Source organism: Caretta caretta, chromosome 7 (assembly GCF_965140235.1).
Source record: "Caretta caretta isolate rCarCar2 chromosome 7, rCarCar1.hap1, whole genome shotgun sequence".
Taxonomy (NCBI): Eukaryota; Metazoa; Chordata; order Testudines; family Cheloniidae; genus Caretta; species Caretta caretta.
In genome coordinates this window covers 63,764,815-63,782,209 of record NC_134212.1, presented here as the reverse complement: position 1 = coordinate 63,782,209, position 17,395 = coordinate 63,764,815, and the positions used below count along the sequence as shown (strand labels likewise).

Genomic DNA, 17,395 nt, shown 5'->3' with positions numbered 1-17,395 from the left:
AGGTAGCAGCAAGTAGAAGTATTGCACACAAACAGTTACACATAAAATAAAATCATACCATGCATTCTAGAGCCTAGACTTAATTAACAAACTACTTTCTTGTCTAATAAATCTTTGTAGCACTTCACAGCCAGCTGGCTGCGACCCTCTTGTCATAAGACATGTACGCTGTCAGTTTGCCTCCAAGATGAAGGCTTCCCTGTGTCTCTTTGTACTCTAATATATACTAAACCAATCTTTTGTCTTTATTCATAAACAGGACATCCCCTGCTGTTTGTTTATTCCAAATTTCCTCTATTGTAGATTTTGCAATCTCTCAGTCTGCACCTAGCTCAGTATGCAAATATGCACACAGTATGGGGCATACTATACAACACAGAAATGGCCAGGCAGGGAGACGGGTATCTGGTACCTCTGCCTAAAAGGAATATCTCTGAGGTATGTCACCTCCTGATGATCTGCCTTAACTTCAAAATGTGAAGAACATAATTTTCAAAACAGAAAACTCCTGAGCCACCAATGGGCTGCTGGCGCTCAGAGACCTCACATGGCACCCTTTGATGAACTATTACGAAGCTATCAGTGCCTTCTGGCAGAGGGTTTTATAGGGATCAAAGTGGTTCCCGAGTCTCAGGCTCCTTCTCCCCTGTGCAGTCCAGTTACACTGAGTGATCAAGTCTGGACATCATGAACTTGGGGGGCTACACACCAGTCAGAAGACTAATTTTTTCTATCTTCTTTTGGAGATAGTCATATGACTTATAATACCTATTCTCAGCTATATCCATGGATGGCGCTGACCCATCCTCTTTAGTAAGGCTTCTTCCTAGTTCACAGACTTGTTCAGTCACCTTGGAATAGAAATGTCATCCTTATTAAATAACACTTCGAAACATATTCCATATGTTCACAATGACTGTTTTCCTATGTATCAAACTTAGCCACCTGCTAGAAGATCACCTATACCAAAACAAAAAGCACACTTAAAACACACACCTACCAATTTCAATATTCAGACAATATAGTTCCAGGTGTTCATACCATTATAATTTTGGGACACCATTCTTATATGGATAACTCAATTATTAATATAGCCCAGGGATCTCACTGACGGGTGCACTAAAACAAACTGTATAGACAGAAAATGTATCAGATACAAAGGCTAAGTGAAAGATTTACTAGATCTTTATGATAATGAAGTTAAAGTAAAAAAAAAAAGACAAACATTACAATTTGCATATTTATCTTATCTATTGATGTAAAATGTATATTGTGTTGTATTACTGACAGAAAGATGGTGATTGAAGATTATTGTAATGTGTACACAAATGGGTAAAGTAAAGGATGCATACATAATGTTAACCTTGGTGGCTCCTGGCTTTTGAGGGCTTAACTCAAAAGCCTCTCAGCCTTTTTGTATAGAATAGGGGTAAATGATGGTACTGTACCAGAGCCGTAGTAGTTTAACCACCAGTTCTAGCAAATTTTTTTATTCCATCAAGTTATGCATCATTGTATGGTGCCTTCAAAGCTTGGTTTAATAGCCACCTCTCAAATGCAATTTGGATCTGTGGCATATAGGCAGATAGCATCATGATGAGTACTGTATACATACACCTAAAATGACAAATTGAGAACTTGTAGACTCGGTAAACAAACTTGTCTATAAACATATTCACAAGTTATTTTGATAATGTAGCATTTGACTGGCTAAAAGAAAATACCAGCTTTTTGAAGCAAAATTAAATTAGATCGCTTTATACCACCAGTCTGAGCATCCCTTTTCAAGTCTATGAAGTACAAACATGAAAGAAATGAACTGGGAAAAGTATAAACACCTACAGTTTACTAGTCTTTGTTATGTAAATAAATCACTTTTGTATGATTTTTGCATTGTCATTGCATTTTTTACTCTAAAATAATGTACAATATTTATAAGTGTGTGTATGTATGTATTCATAACACACACTAAGCATTTTCATAGACAACATATTGGGATAAAATGTGAATGCTTCCTATATAGTCACATGTATAACTGAAGCCTGATACCTTTGATGAATTAGTTGACTTTTATAAATGTATGTGCGTGTGCGCGTGTATGAGTGCATATTTTTATATATGCACGTGTGGGGCGGGTGTATGTATTTATACATTATGTACATACACACAAACTAATCTCTGAAAATTGGTGAACAGTTGAAAAAATTAAAATAAAAGATCAACATGAGACGGAGCTTTCTAGCTTTGTCCTTTAGTCTACATTATATCCCACATGAATTTGTACCAAACAGAAACCCAATTTGTTTTGTCTTTTGTATTTCAATTAATTGGGGTTCTATTTTACTATGAAATGCACATAGTTACTAGATATATTTAAAAAGTCAAATGAAGACCATACAAGATAATTACCACTTTACCAAATTTGAACCCAAATGCTGGTGAATATATTTGTATAATAATTCAAGGAGTCAAAATGACTGAAGCAAATTGGTTAGTTTTGCATTGTGTCCTATGACCTTTATCGTAAAAGTCAAAGGTAGAGTCTCACGAGTGGGAGGGGGAAGAGGTTTCCTGGGTGGGTTAATAAGAACTTTTAAAAATGGAGTGGGGGAGAGGGGGAAGAAGCTTTGGAGTCAGTTCTAGGATACTCTGAAATGAAATAAAAATACTTTTCCATCACTCTATATGGGAATAACTTGCTCAATTTAAAAAAAAATGCCATCAATTTTAGTTCAATCTCTGACATACTTTCTAATAAAAAACTATGGAAATCATGTGACTGACAGAATCAGAATAGTTATGCCAATTCTCCTAGGACACAGTTCCACAACTTTGTACACTGTGTCAATTTCCTTACTCTCAGCAGTGCTGTACGTTTCCAAGGGAAGATTCAGTTGTTTGATTTGGCACATACAAAGTTTTTCAGAAGTCTCTTTTATCCTCTCTTTTCCCTACCACATGTAAGTTCCCCTCTCAGTGGGGGCTTTAGTCATGAAAAATGAGTGTGCTACCTTGTGCCCATAAGAAATCTTAAGGCCTGGTGTTAAAGCTACTCAAGCATAACAAGTTATATCCCAGCATGCTCACTGATTAGCTGGCTTCCATACCATAAAGTCAACAATAATCTACCTACATGCCCTTTCTGCAGGTGGTTGACCTATAAATGTTAAGTAAGTCAGTGGCAGTTCAGCCTAAATTACTTTGGAAAACATTATGCGTAAACATTAATGCTGCACTATGTTCTTAACTATGCAACTGGGACTCTGTAGTCTGCAAAATAATCTGTTACCTGATATGATACAATTTTTTCTGTACAATTCTTTTCATCTGCATTTTCCCATTGTAAAATAATCCAGTGTGTCTCACATCAGGTTTACTACTCTTTCTCTGCCATCACCCTTACAATGTAAACAGCAATTTCCTCTAATTAATTGAGGGGTCTCAGGGCATAAGGTGTCGAATTGCTTCTTCCCCCAACCTAGTGTTCAACCATATTGACTCTACGGCCTCTGGATATGAATACCCCACAACCCTAAAATAAAACCACAAAATAGATGAACAGCTTTCAAATGCTGGCATTTGCCTCCTAGTAAACTCCTTGAAACTTGCTTAACTAAGAACTTTAAAGCAAATTTACCAGAAGGCCACATGAAAGAACACCACGCATTTGTAAAAATTGTTGTTTCCTTTAGTTTTGTTTCCTGATACATTTTTGCCCAGTTTCTGTATGTGTGTCACAGCAATCATCTGTAACCAAGAGATTTTTGCCTTGAGCAAGTGGCAAAGAAAATTTTCTTTCAGTTCTACTTCGTTCTGTCTGTGATAGAGTTTCCTAGCACACCCATATCTAGAGTATCTAAGCATTTCCACTGGGTACCTGAAGAAACTCAGCAGTGACCTATGTGGAAGGAATATTTATGTATTTGAAATAGTAGTGGCCTCGCATAAGTGGGACAGCATAATTCAATTTGACAAGTAGGCAAAAGACCCCCCAAACGGGGTATTTTCAGTGAAATGGGGCTTACACATGCTTTCATATTGAGTTGAGTAAGTATTACTTGTGTCCTCCCATTCACAAGCTATATTAAAGGCTTAAGATTTGGCAAAAAAGGGAAGCTTAACTTTAAGTTCCTAAATCCATATTTGTAAGCCTAAACAAATTACCAGACTTTCAAAAGTTCTGATCTCCCACAACTTCACATTGACTCCAAATGTGAACTCTTTGGGCTGAATTTCAAAAGTACGGAGACCCTAATATTTAAGCTCCTGAATATGGATTAAAAAACAAAAAAACAAACAAACAAAAAAAACTCTTGGCCCACAGCAGCATTTGGCTGCTATGCTCAGTGGTAACCACAGAAAAATTCAGAGTATATGAAATTGTCAGGGTCACAGAATCATAGAAGATTAGGGTTGGAAAAGACCTCAGGAGGTCAGCTAGTCCAATCTCCTGCTCAAAGCAGGACCAACCCCAACTACATCATTCCAGCCCGGGCTTTGTCAAGCCAGGCCTTAAAAATCTCTAAGGATGGAGATTCCACCACCTCCCTAGGTAACCCATTCAGTGCTTCACAATCCTCCTAGGGAAACAGATTTTCTTAATATCCAACCTAGACTTCCCCCACTGTACCTTGAGACCATTGCTTCTTGTTCTGTCATCTGCCACCACTAAGAACAGCCTAGCTCCATCCTCTTTGGAACCCCGCTTCAGGTAGTTGAAGGCTGCTATCAAATCCCCCCTCACTCTTCTCTTCTGCTGACTAAATAACTCCAATTTCCTTACCCTCTCCTCGTAAATCATGTGCCCCAGCCCCTAATTATTTCCGTTGCCCTCCACAGGTCTCTCCAATTTGTTCACATCCTTTCTGTAGTGGGATGCCCAAAACTGGACGCAATACTCCAGATATGGCCTCACCAGTGCTGAATAGAGGGGAATAATCACTTCCCTCCATCTGCTGGCAATGCTCCTAGTAATGCAGCCCAATATGCTGTTAGCCTTCTTGGCAACAAGGGCACACTGTTGACTCATATCAAGCTGCTTGTCTACTGTAATCCCCAGGTCCTTTTCTGCTGAACTGCCGCTTAGCCAGTTGGTCCCCAGCCTGTAGCAGTGCATGAGATTCTTCCATCCTAAATGCAGGACTCTGCACTTGTCCTTGTTGAACCTCAGATCTCTTTTGGCCCAATCTTCCAATTTGTTTAGGTCACTCTGGACCCTATCCATACCCTCCAGTATATCTACCTCTCCCCCCATCTTAGTGTCATCTGCGAACTTGCTGAGGGTGCAATCCATCCCATCATCCAGATCATTAATGATGTTGAACAAAACCAGCCCCAGGACCAACCCCTGGCGCACTCCGCTTAATACCGGCTGACAACTAGAGATAGAGCCATGATCACTACCCATTCAGCCAATGATCTAGCCAGCTTTCTATCCACCTTATTGTCCATTCATCTAACCATATTTTTTTTTTAACTTGCTGGCAAGAATACTGTGGGAGACCATATCAAAAGCTTTGCTAAAGTCAAGATATATCACGTCCATCAATTTCCCCGTATCCACAGAGCCAGCTGAAGGCAATCAGGTTGGTCAGGCATGACTTACTCTTGGTGAATCCATGTTGACTGTTCCTGATCACCTTCCTCTCCTCCAAGTGCTTCAAAATGGATTCCTTGAGGACCTGCTCCAGGATTTTTCCAGGGACTGAGGTGAGGCACTATATTTGCCTTTTTCCAATTGTCCAGGACCTCCCCGATCACCATGAGTTTTCAAAGATAATGGCCAATGGCTCTGTAAACACATCTGCCAATTCCCTCTGCACCCTTGGATGTATTAGATCCGGACACATGGACTTGTGCATGTCCAGCTTTTCTAAATAGTCATTAACCTGTTCTTTCACCACTGAGGGCTGCTCACCTCCTCCCCATACTGTGCTGCCCAGTGCAGCAGTCTGGGAGCTGACCTTGTCTGTGAAGATGGAGGCAAAAAAAAGCATGAGTACCTCAACTTTTTCCACATCATCTGTCACTAGGTTGCCTCCCCCATTCAGTAAGGGTCCCACACTTTCCCTGACCTTCTTCTTGTTGCTAACATAGAACCCCTTCTTGTTACCCTTGCTAGCTGCAACTCAGGTCCCTCTGAGTGATTTCATTATAATAATGCATATTTCTTGCTCACGGTCTCAAATTCCTTGCTTCAGGTATTGCACTATTCAACACACTTCACTAGCACTTTTACAGAAGAAAATGCCTGACCTTCCACTTGGAGATCCCCAAAGTTCATTTCAAAGCAGAGTGTATGAACGGTCTTCTCACACTGTTCTAAAGTCATTCAAGAGACCACTTCTCAAAGTGTTTGATTTTTATAGTATTTTTTTTCCAGAAGTGATAAGCGCATACAAAATGTTGAAGGAGACTGTGCATATCATATTATGCCTGCATTTAATCAGAAATATAAAGGGTATGATCCTGCCCTCGTTGAAATCAATAGCTAAACTCTCTCACCATCTTAACCGGGAGAAGGCCAAAAATTAATATAATCTTCAAAATGCAGCTAGATAAGTTTCCAACATTGTTTTCAACTGGTGAATGTGATCATATCTATATGTCAAGTCAGTCATATTTTAGACAGAAAAAACAGTGTCTTTATTGTATAATATATTACTCCAGAAAGGCTGATGGACAAACTCCAAGTACTTGTATCGTATCTTGAAATGAAGGTAGTACAGCAAACACTTCTACTGCTGCTGAAGCATAGTGACCATTACCATGTAACTATCTTGACTTTTACAATAAAATATCACTTTTATTTTTATGTATGCTATTAAAAATAGTGATTCTTTGACCATAAGATTGGTTAAAAGAAGTTCAAGATGCTTTAAAGTCATTACAATGGCTAGGATTAAGGAACTGACAAGAAGATGAGGAGACAACTGCTCTGGGTGAAGAGTTTTACACAGATTCAACAGTTTTGTAAAAACTTCATTTTAACATAGTTTTAGGATACCCCATGGTTAGACATTTTATAAAAATAGACAGGAAATGCATGATTGTGACGTATAAAAGTTTTAATCAGCATGCATTATGAACGACCACTTTACATACCAGCGAACCAGCCAAAAGAGAGTTCTACAGTTCTTCCAAAACAAGTGCTATCCAAGTGTATATCGCAGTCATCATGTAAGCTATATATTTCCAATGTGTTACAAACTTATTTTTTAAAAATTTACATTTTTGGTAGCCCTCCTTCTCCAAAGATAGGTGCTTTGGTACTAGCTGTCCAACTACATGGCTTCAAAGAGCAAAATGTTGTAATTAAACATTAGACAATTCTACAAAGCTACCTAAAAAGTTTTTCATACACACTTCATGAGTTCAAGCTCTTATATCTCAGTAGCTAGCAGGCCTATGTGTGCTGTTCATTCCACTGCAAAGCTGATAGCCTACTTTTTCCAATGGCATAAAATGCATACTGATAGCCCCCACAGATTACAAGATATTGGACCTAAAACCTGTCTTTGGTCTAGGCTCAAATATTTATTATACGGTCAATGCCCCAAGATGAGAATTATTTCTCTGTATTGCAATAGCACCTAGGCCAAAATCAGCATCAATGGAAAATTAGGAAATATGACTGGTTTAAAAAAAAATCCACATACTTGATGCTGCTCTGGAAAAATGGGGAAGTGGTTCGAGTGCAAGTGAGGCAATCAAAGGCTATGCAATTCACTGCGCTGAAATCGCCCCCATATGACAGACAGACTGGCATGTGTGAGAGTGACAGAATATCCAAATATAACTATAGCGGGGGAAAGGGGGAAATAACTTTGCAGTATTTCCAGACTAAAATGTATCGAGAGCCTCAAAATATCCAAACACTAGTGTGCCATACTTTTTTCTCAGTTTGGATTCCTTTATGTTAATTCTCTCCACATTTGCGAGATGTTGCTGTTCAAATGTAAGAAAATATAAATATTTCTGAGAAACTACCCTTCACAAAATTAATGTCTTCCAATATCCCTGGTAGGTTTAAAAACTAACACTAAACAGCAAAGTATACACTACTATTACCCTGTACATATTTATTGCATTCCAAAGCTTGAAAACAGTTAGGAAAATGGAAAAGTTACTTTTTTCCTCTACACAAATTTGTTAATGGGTAGCATAATGGTGAGCCATGTTTGCTGGCATTCTGTGAAACATCTACAAATTGCTTCTGCTAAGCATTATAGGTTGTCAGACTAATGTAGTTGAAGATAATTTGGCCTTTCAGTGAATTGAACCTCACAGCACGATTATACTCCAGCACCAACTAGAGTGTCACAATTATTCTTTCATGCTGAATTACCATATAATGTCATAAGCCTACCTGTCATAAGTCCTGCAGCCTAGCTTGAATTTTTTCTAAATCTATGGTACATGGCCAAAAAAAAAAATGAATTTTTTGCTTCTAATGGAAATCTGATTGTTTTTATCAACAATAAATTTCATAGCAAATCAAAGGATATGCTTGGACAAACAATCCGATACTCAAGGTTAAAAAACACACAAATAATAAATTGCTGGTATGTCATGTTCAATTTTTACTACTGCATTACACTGCAATAACCATAACAGGATCTAAATTGTTGTCAGAACATTAAACAAACCCTCATACTTCACAAAGGCATCCTGCCTGAGTAATTCACACAACGGAAACAACTATCAAATTTTCCACTGCCCCACCACCATACCATATATCAGTGCAGTTTATTTATTTGGACAATTTTTTGAATAAATTACTTCCATCCTGGCTGCTGTTGCCACTTCTGTTAAGAGTCATATCAGTTTTAATTGTCTTTCTGTCTATACTGAGCCACTGTTTTTCTGGCTCCTTCCTGCCCTTACATCCTGAGCACCAAAATAAACTGTGACCATATAAAATTGCTTAATGCTAGATAGGCAAGTCTCTGTTAAAAAAAAAAAAAGTATCTGCTTTTAATTTGTATTATTCTTAGCCTTTTTCCATGGTTCTTTTTTTGTTTGTTTGTTTCTTTGTTTTAAGTATTAAACATTTTTTACAAGTATTGAAGAGGCAAGCTGGGTTGACCCTTCTCAGACCCATCTAGGTCTTCCATGTCCTAAGCTATATTCTGTTCATATTCAATACACAGAACTGTTTGCATCAATTCCATTGTTTTAAAGTACTAAACTTGGCATATTTAATGGATTTAGCCCAGATTAAGCATCATCCATTATCTGTTATAAAGCCCCAAAGAAAAATCAAAATAACGGACTTCCATATATTTGAGAGCTTTGGTTTCCATCGTGCCAGTTAAGTACAACAAAAACACTTTTCCTTAGCAGTTCTTTTTCTAACATGAATATGAAATTATAAAGAGAGAGAGAGAGAGAGAGAGATGCATATACCCCCTTTCTATTTATAGACATTTATATCTTAATTCTTGTTTACTCACATCCTACTATTTCAAAAATGAAACAATGTACAGTTGAGCAAGAAACACAGTAATCGGCACAAATAAACTGTGGCTATAAGACATATAGTTCATAACTTACTATCACATTTTACACCACCTTTACTAGTGAACTAAATTGGCACTAAACCGACAGGAGTCAGATCAATTTGATCCAACTCTATTTTCTAAATAAGAACCCCTTCTCGTTCTCTGAAACAGTGTGCAAGGGTTTATACCAGTAGCGATTATGATCTGATGTAATGTCTGACCACTGAAATACTGTTGGACAGAGTAGAAAATATTTGTCCTTCTGGTGGCAATTCAAAATGCAGGAACTCCAATTCTCCCTCTAGTATTATTATTATTATTGGGGGGAGGGTACAAATAATAAAACGAAACTTTTTTTAAAAAATGAAGTGGAATAATATGGAACCAACGTATTGTCAATATTGAACTTATTTCCAAAGATTAACTAAAGTCTTGCTGTTTGGTACTGTTTATTTATAACCAGTTTATTTATAACCTCAAAAGCAATAATAAACACAGAACTATGATTTATTTTGAGCCTATTATTAAAACACTTTGTCTTATTGTTTTATTGATTTACAATCTGCCCTACTTACTTCTTTAGCATCTGAAAACAATCAAGGCACAAAGCTGCAAAATGTTTAGACATTAATTGTTAAGAGACAGCATTTTATTCCAGGCTAGGGGGTTGAGTCCTCGACTGCTAAGCATTCTGGTACGGAAATGATTTATGGGCTTGTAGCAATAACGATGCGGCAGAGCCATTAACATATTGGCAGACCCCAGGATGGATTATTGACATTGATTATTTCATGGACCACTGATACCCATTTGTTAAGAGGAGCTCGAAGATGGCCTCTCTCTGACTGAAATCTTTTACGAGCAGACAGCATTTTAAGTATTAGGGGCCTGGGCCATTTCTTTAAAACAATATCCCTCTGCATCTTCTAAGTCTCTAACAAAAAGTGACAAAAATTAAAGTTCATTCTTTACCATGGCTTTAATTTCTCAACTCGTCATAACCATGTCTGTCTTTAAAAATTAATGATTGCCAGCATTTAGCCACTGGTTGTTGCTATGAAGATCTATGCAAAAAGCAAGGATCCCTATAGAGTGCATGATATATGGAATTCTCTTTATTACTACAATAAAACTTACTGACATTTCAATACTTCTGCAAATAGCATTATAGTATCAATCTTCTGAATTAGGTTGAAAATTAAGTTGTAAATTAAAAGAAAGTGTACTTTGGAATACAACATGATATGTCACCTAGAAAAAGACCTTTGTGCATAACAGAGCTGAGCAGAAAAACTGAAAGATAAGCCCAGCTGCCTCTAAAAGTACCTATTTCATCATAAAGGATCTGGGTTACATTCTACAAGAAGAATACAGCCTGAAAGCTCTGATAATTCACCTCTGGAGAACAGAGTCTGAATCTCTTTAAAAAGATGCATTTGACAGTGTCAGTCCATTAGTTCATATGACAAAACCCCTTTATAATTTTCATCTTCAATTATTGTATACCACAACACTTTTTTTTAAGTTCAAGTACTGAAATAAATCAAAATATATGTTATCCTCTCTTCTTTAAAAGTCAAATATTAGATTGAGTGAGCAAAAAGAAACAAAAGACCTTTAAAAAAAATTTGGATTGTGCTAAAAATATAGAAAATGCTAGTTTTTGGTCAAGCTGTAATTTACTAGTATCTTCAGATCTGGAACTCTTTGAAAGAAAGAGTTGTTAATGCAGATAAATGGCTGAAAAATATATGGTTTCCCCAAGACAAGTCTTCCAATATTTTCTGAAACAGGAGTTCTGAAAGCAGAGTAGCACAAGACTGCAAGACCTAAGTCTACTAAAAAAAATGTACTTATGCTGCTCAGCATAGGCATATAAACACAATGCAAGAAGCTGACTTTTGCATAGCAAAGCACATACATTAATAAATTAACTTCTGAATGAGGAAATAGTTATACACAAAAAAAGTCTCCAGGCAAGAAATTTTCACTTTTTTTTTTTTTTTTTTTTAGTATTTTCACAGTTATAATGGAAATTGATCCCACGTGTTTTGTTATAAGACAATATATTAACCCTTGCTGAAACAGTCATTTATAACAGAGTAATAAATCTAATGAGTTTACAATATTCCCTCTTAAATATATATTTTTTTAAATATCTGACCAAGGTATGTTAAACTCTCTGGGCCGCAATGACCCCAAATCTGCAAGTCAGGTACAACAGTAACTGTTTACTGTGACAGTTTGAAGGTAAGTCTGTATCAAGTAATAAATTCCCTTTTCTTTTATGAAAGCCATTTGTGATTGTAGCCTTTATTGTGGACAACAGCACCCACTTTGAAGTAGGGATTTGACACCTAGTGGACAGACTGTATCTGAGAAACTGTGACAGAGCAATCAAGAACCACCAACATTGAATGGCTCTACCCTAGTGGAACAAAGTGTTTGCTGCTGGTAGGGGCCATTGACTTTGAATGATTGTATCTAGGGCAGAGCCTGGAAATTTCCCAGAAGTAGTGCATGGGCAAGAAAGGTGAGACTGTTGTAAAAGGGGCCAGCTTTTCTAAGCAGGAGGCCATTCCTTTACCAAATGCAAAAAATCAGGCCAAACAGGAAGAGCTGCCTGGCTTAAGAAATAAAGCCAAACATAGGACTCTCAGAAGTGGAAAGGTCAGACACGGGGACTGAGTTCAAGAGACTGTGGTTTTCCATAGATCAGTAACCTTCTTGGACTTTAAGCGTAAAGTGTTTGTGAATGAGAAATTTCTTTGCTAAGCTTGTGTGTGCCTTGCTGTACTGCCATGCTGTCTCTGAAGAGCGTACTGGAAAATAAGAGCTCTGATAGCTAGGTGGACTTCAGGGGAACATGACTGCTCAGTTGGGGGTTTGGAAGAACTGAAATGCTGGTTACAGAGTTTTAGCAACCAGATTCATGGATTCTAAGGCCAGAAGGTACTACTGTGATCATCTAGTCTGACCTCCTATACAGCACTTGCCATAGAATCCCCAAAAATAATTCATAGAACATATGCTTTAGAAAAACATCCAATATTGATTTAAGAATGGTAAGTGATTGTGAATCCACCATAACCCTTGGTAAGTTGTTTCAGTGGTTAATTACTCTGTTAAAAATTACGCCTTATTTCCAGTGTGAATTTGTATAGCTTCAACTTCTAGCCATTGGATTGTGTTATACCTTTTTCTGCTAGACTGAAGAGCCCATTATTAAATATTTCTTCCCCATGAAGGTACTTACAGGTTGTAATCAAGTCACCCCTTAACTTTCACTTTGTCAAGCTAAATAGATTTACCTCCTGGAGTCCATCATTAAAGAATTGTTTTAGCACTTTTTGCCACAGCGTTGCACTGGGATTTCACTTTCATCTGATTATGCACCATGATCCTCATATCTTTTTAAAAATCACTGCTTCCCAGGATAGAAACCCACATCTTCAAAGTTTGGGCTAGATATAGTCTTTGTTCCTAGATGTATAAATTTACATTTAGCCATATTAAAATACATATTGTTTGTGCCCAGCTCCCCAAGTGATCTATATCCCTCTTTATCAGTGACCCATTCTCTTCATTATTTACCACTTCCCCAATTTTTGTGTCATCTGCAAAATTTATCAGTGATGAACTTATGGTTTCTTCCAGGTCACTAAGCAAAATTTTTAATAGCACAGGGCCAAGAACCAATTCCTGCAGACCCCACTACAAACACATCCATTGGATGATTTTCCATTTGCAGTTACATTTTGAATCCTTTCACTTATCCAGATTTTAATCCATTAAGTGAGTGTCATGTTTAATTTTATTCTGGAGAAGAACTCTGTGTAAGCTCAAAAGCTTCTCACTTTTACCCACAGAAGTTGGCCCAATTAAAAATATTACCTTACCCATCTTGTCTCTCTATCCTGGGACTAACATGGCTAAACCAACCTCACAAACAACATATATTACATCAACACTACTACCCTTATCAACCCAACTTGTCATTGCATCAAAAAAATAATTTTATATATGTATATATCTCCAGTTGTTTTGACATGATCTATTTTCCATAAATCCATTATGATTGGCATTAATTTTATTACCCTTCTTTAATTCTTTATTGATCAAGTCCAGTATCAGCCACTCTAGGGTTTCAGTGTCAGACTGACAGGCCTATAATTATCTGAGTCATCCCATTTACCCTTTTTAAAGTTTGGCACAATAGCAGCTTTCTTCCAGCCATCTAGAACTTCACTGGTTAATCATACAAGTAACTATTTGTGTCCAGATATAATAGTCAACCATATAAAAAAGAAATCAGGGGTAGGATTTTCAAAAGTGCTCAGCATTAGTCTAACTTTATGTCTATCGAGGCCAAACACAAGTTTCACAATTGACTTCAACGGAAGCAGAGAAAGGCCCACACTGAGCGATTTTGAAATCTTGCCCCGATTTCTATTAAAAGGCTGCACTGATTAAATAGTTGCAGAGATTCTTGTTCACATTCTCAAACATGCAAGATATCAAACGTTTCATGCTGTGTTTTAAATGGTCCTCTATACTACTTAATTTAAATGAAAACACTTGAAGACCATGCCTTTTCCACCTCACTTATCAACAGAGTACTCTTAACAATGAGACTGAGATTTTCAAAGGAGCCTAAGGGAGTTGGGGACTTTGAATTTTTACACAATTTTTTTCCAGAGAGTAAAACACAAACAGGCTTGTTCCTTAAATACTTGGCATGTTTATCTAATTCAACCTTTGTTTTAGAGGGGACCCATTTATCATGTTTTTATTAATTAAGAAAAAAATCTAACTCACCAATTTTTTCTCCTCTCTCTGGACATTTTCCATAGCAGTAGTGCGCTACCAGAACTTAGAGACTCCAGACTCATGGAGCAATTGATAGTAAACACTTTCTGAAACAGTAGTTCCATCCCTTAAACATTGGATTTTATTTTTTGATCTTGGCACAAGACAACCCAACCGAGCTCAAACCCAGTCTCAATACCAGTAATTTTTCAGCTATCATAAATGATAACAGCATAAGAAGACTATCATATTAGATCTCCATATACATATGATTTTAATCTCACCAGTTCCTTGTTACACAAATATTTATTTTGCTTTCTTTCTTTTATGCTTATTGGTAATGAAATATGCCATTTCATTTGGATTTTTGAATAGTAAAAATTTAAGTAGTCAGCAGGCAAAATAAGTCACAATGGATGACTGGTTCAAATGATTGTAATGGGCTCTAATAACCTCACAATAGGCTCACCCAGAAAGCATGCCACTGTCTTCATTAAAACAGCTCATGCTCATATTCAACCGAAAAATTGGGGGAAGCGTTGCTAAATGGACATGGTATCAAGAAGGGTCTACGAAACTGCATTAATACACAATGCATTGAGAGAGATGGCACACATCGATTAGCATTGGTAAAGTTGACAATCAGCTTTAAGATGTGTACATTTCCTTTATGGACATAAAGGGACGCTACATTTGCAATCTTCATTCTAGCACTTGGGAAGATAATCACGGTCAACCATACCTGGTCACATTTCAAACGCACTGTAGCCTGTACAAAGAGAATTGAGGGAGTGGAAGGAAGAAAAGTGGGAAAAGGTCTGAATACAAATTAAATTGCCTATGAATTGTGTTGTAACTGAACTCTAGGTTGGTTAAGTCACACGTTAAAAAGCTATCTTAAAACATGGATCAGTTCTGCGTCTGGTTCTGTTCAGTATCTTCATCAGTGATTTAGGTAATGGCATAGAGAGTACACTTATAAAGTTTGTAGACAACACCAAGCTGGGAGTGTTTGGAGGATAGGATTAAAATTCAAAACCAACTGGAGAAATGCTCTGAAGTAAATAGGATGAAATTCAAAAAAAATAAACGCATAGTACTCCACTTAGGAAGGAACAATCAGTTACACACATACAAAATGGGAAATGACTGCCTAGGAAGGAGTACTGTGAAGAAGGATTTGGGGGACATAGTGGATCACAAATTAAATGAGTCAATAATGTAACACTGTTGCAAAAAAACAAAACAAAACAAAACAAAAACATCATTCTGGAATGTATTAGCAGGAGCACTGTAAGGAAGACATGAGAAGTAATTCTTCCACTCTACTCTGTGCTGCTTAGGCCTCAACTGGAGTACTGTGTCCAGTTCTGGGTGCCACATTTCAGGAAAGATGTGGACAAATTGGAGGAAGTCCAGAGAAGAGCAACAAAAATGCTTAAAGGTCTAGAAAACATGACCTATGAGGGAAGACTGAAAACACTGGGTTTAATGTGGAAAAGAGAAGACAGAGGGGACACAACAACAGCTTTGAAGTACATAAAAGGTTGTTACAAGGAGGAGGAGGGAGGTAAATTGTTCTTGTTAACCTCTGAGAATAGGACAAGAAGCAATGGGCTTAAATTATAGCAAGGGCAGTTTAGGTTGGACATTAGGAAAAACTTCTTAACTGTCAGGGTAGTTAAGCACTGAAATAAATTGCCTAGCGAGCTTGTGGAATCTCTGTCATTGGAGATTTTTAAGAGCAGGTTAGACTAACACCTGTCAGGGATGGTCTAGATGACACTTAGTCCTTCCATGAGCACAGGAGACTGGATTAAATGACCTCTCAAGGTCTATGATCATATGAGTCTATGATCTGTAAAAAAGCAAACTTGGAGGTTTGCACAGGCAATCTCAGTACTTCATAGTAAAATTGTTTTAGTGGCCTTGTGTTTTTACATTGTTTGACATGGCAAAAGAATCTAAGACCTCAACAATGTGTCACTGAATAGTAAGTTATAATTACAGATTTACAATACCACGTTGAAATCACTATATCATATTCATGTCTCTAAATGTGACACAGTGACTTCTATTAAAGTCACTAAAGCTTAGCTATAGATCCACACAAACTTAAATGGACTGCAGTTTTGTGTAGTGAACCCTCGAACTCACTGCACTTCATAACATTATTCTATTCACCTAAAACTATTAAACCGCAACTGGTATTAAAATATTTTATCTGTTCTGTTAGGCAATGCCTAAAATGACTAATACACATGGAAAAGAACTACCTTTTGGAGAGGGAAAAAAAAGAAGAAAAGTGACTCAGAGTTATGTTTGTGGGATTTTCACAGCTAATCACACACAAGACTGATTCACTGCTCACCTCACTCTGTTCACTCATTTTTCATATCATACTTTTCACTATCCCATCAGCCTGTTCCACCAAGGTCAAATGAAGGAAATGATAGCACACATACCACAGCAAGATTTATTATAAACAGATTTGCTTTCTTTTTATGTGCAGTACATGTATATCTGAAATTTCCATTTACAAAAATTAAGATAAGTCACAATGTATCTATGTTATTTATTTTATATATAATTATACATATATATATATATAATTATACACATATATAATTGTATATATAATTTCTTGGCAGAGGGGGGTTGCTTAGCTGTAATTGTGTTTTGCTTGCCTATAACAATCTTTGTCTCTAAAGACAATTTCATTTTTAAATGAAAATATTCCAACTGCTAACAAACCAATGAGATGTTAAAATAAGCACAGAAACAAGAGCATATGATATACCCTTTTAAAATAATCGCTTTAAATTTTCATTTAAATGTTGGAATATATGTGTTTTTGCTAGACCACTACAGCTAGCATAAAACAAAGTCTCAAGATATTTATGAATTTAATTGTTACTAGTGACTATACATCTAGCGCACCAATCCAATAGTGCACACCAGAAAGAAAATCTATTAACTAGAAAGGTGCATGGCTGTACATTGACTAACAAAGCTAAGTGATTTGGCCATTAATAAGTTGCTCGTTAGAAAGCAAATGAACTGAGTGCAAAGTGGGAATGGTG

General features: G+C 37.0%; 1 protein-coding gene across 1 annotated transcript in view; it reads right to left on the bottom strand.

The window, feature by feature from the left end:
- The window catches only part of LRMDA (leucine rich melanocyte differentiation associated), a 951,314-nt gene that overhangs the window by 663,101 nt on the left and 270,818 nt on the right, over nt 1-17,395 (bottom strand). The gene's annotated exons all lie outside the window — the stretch shown is intronic.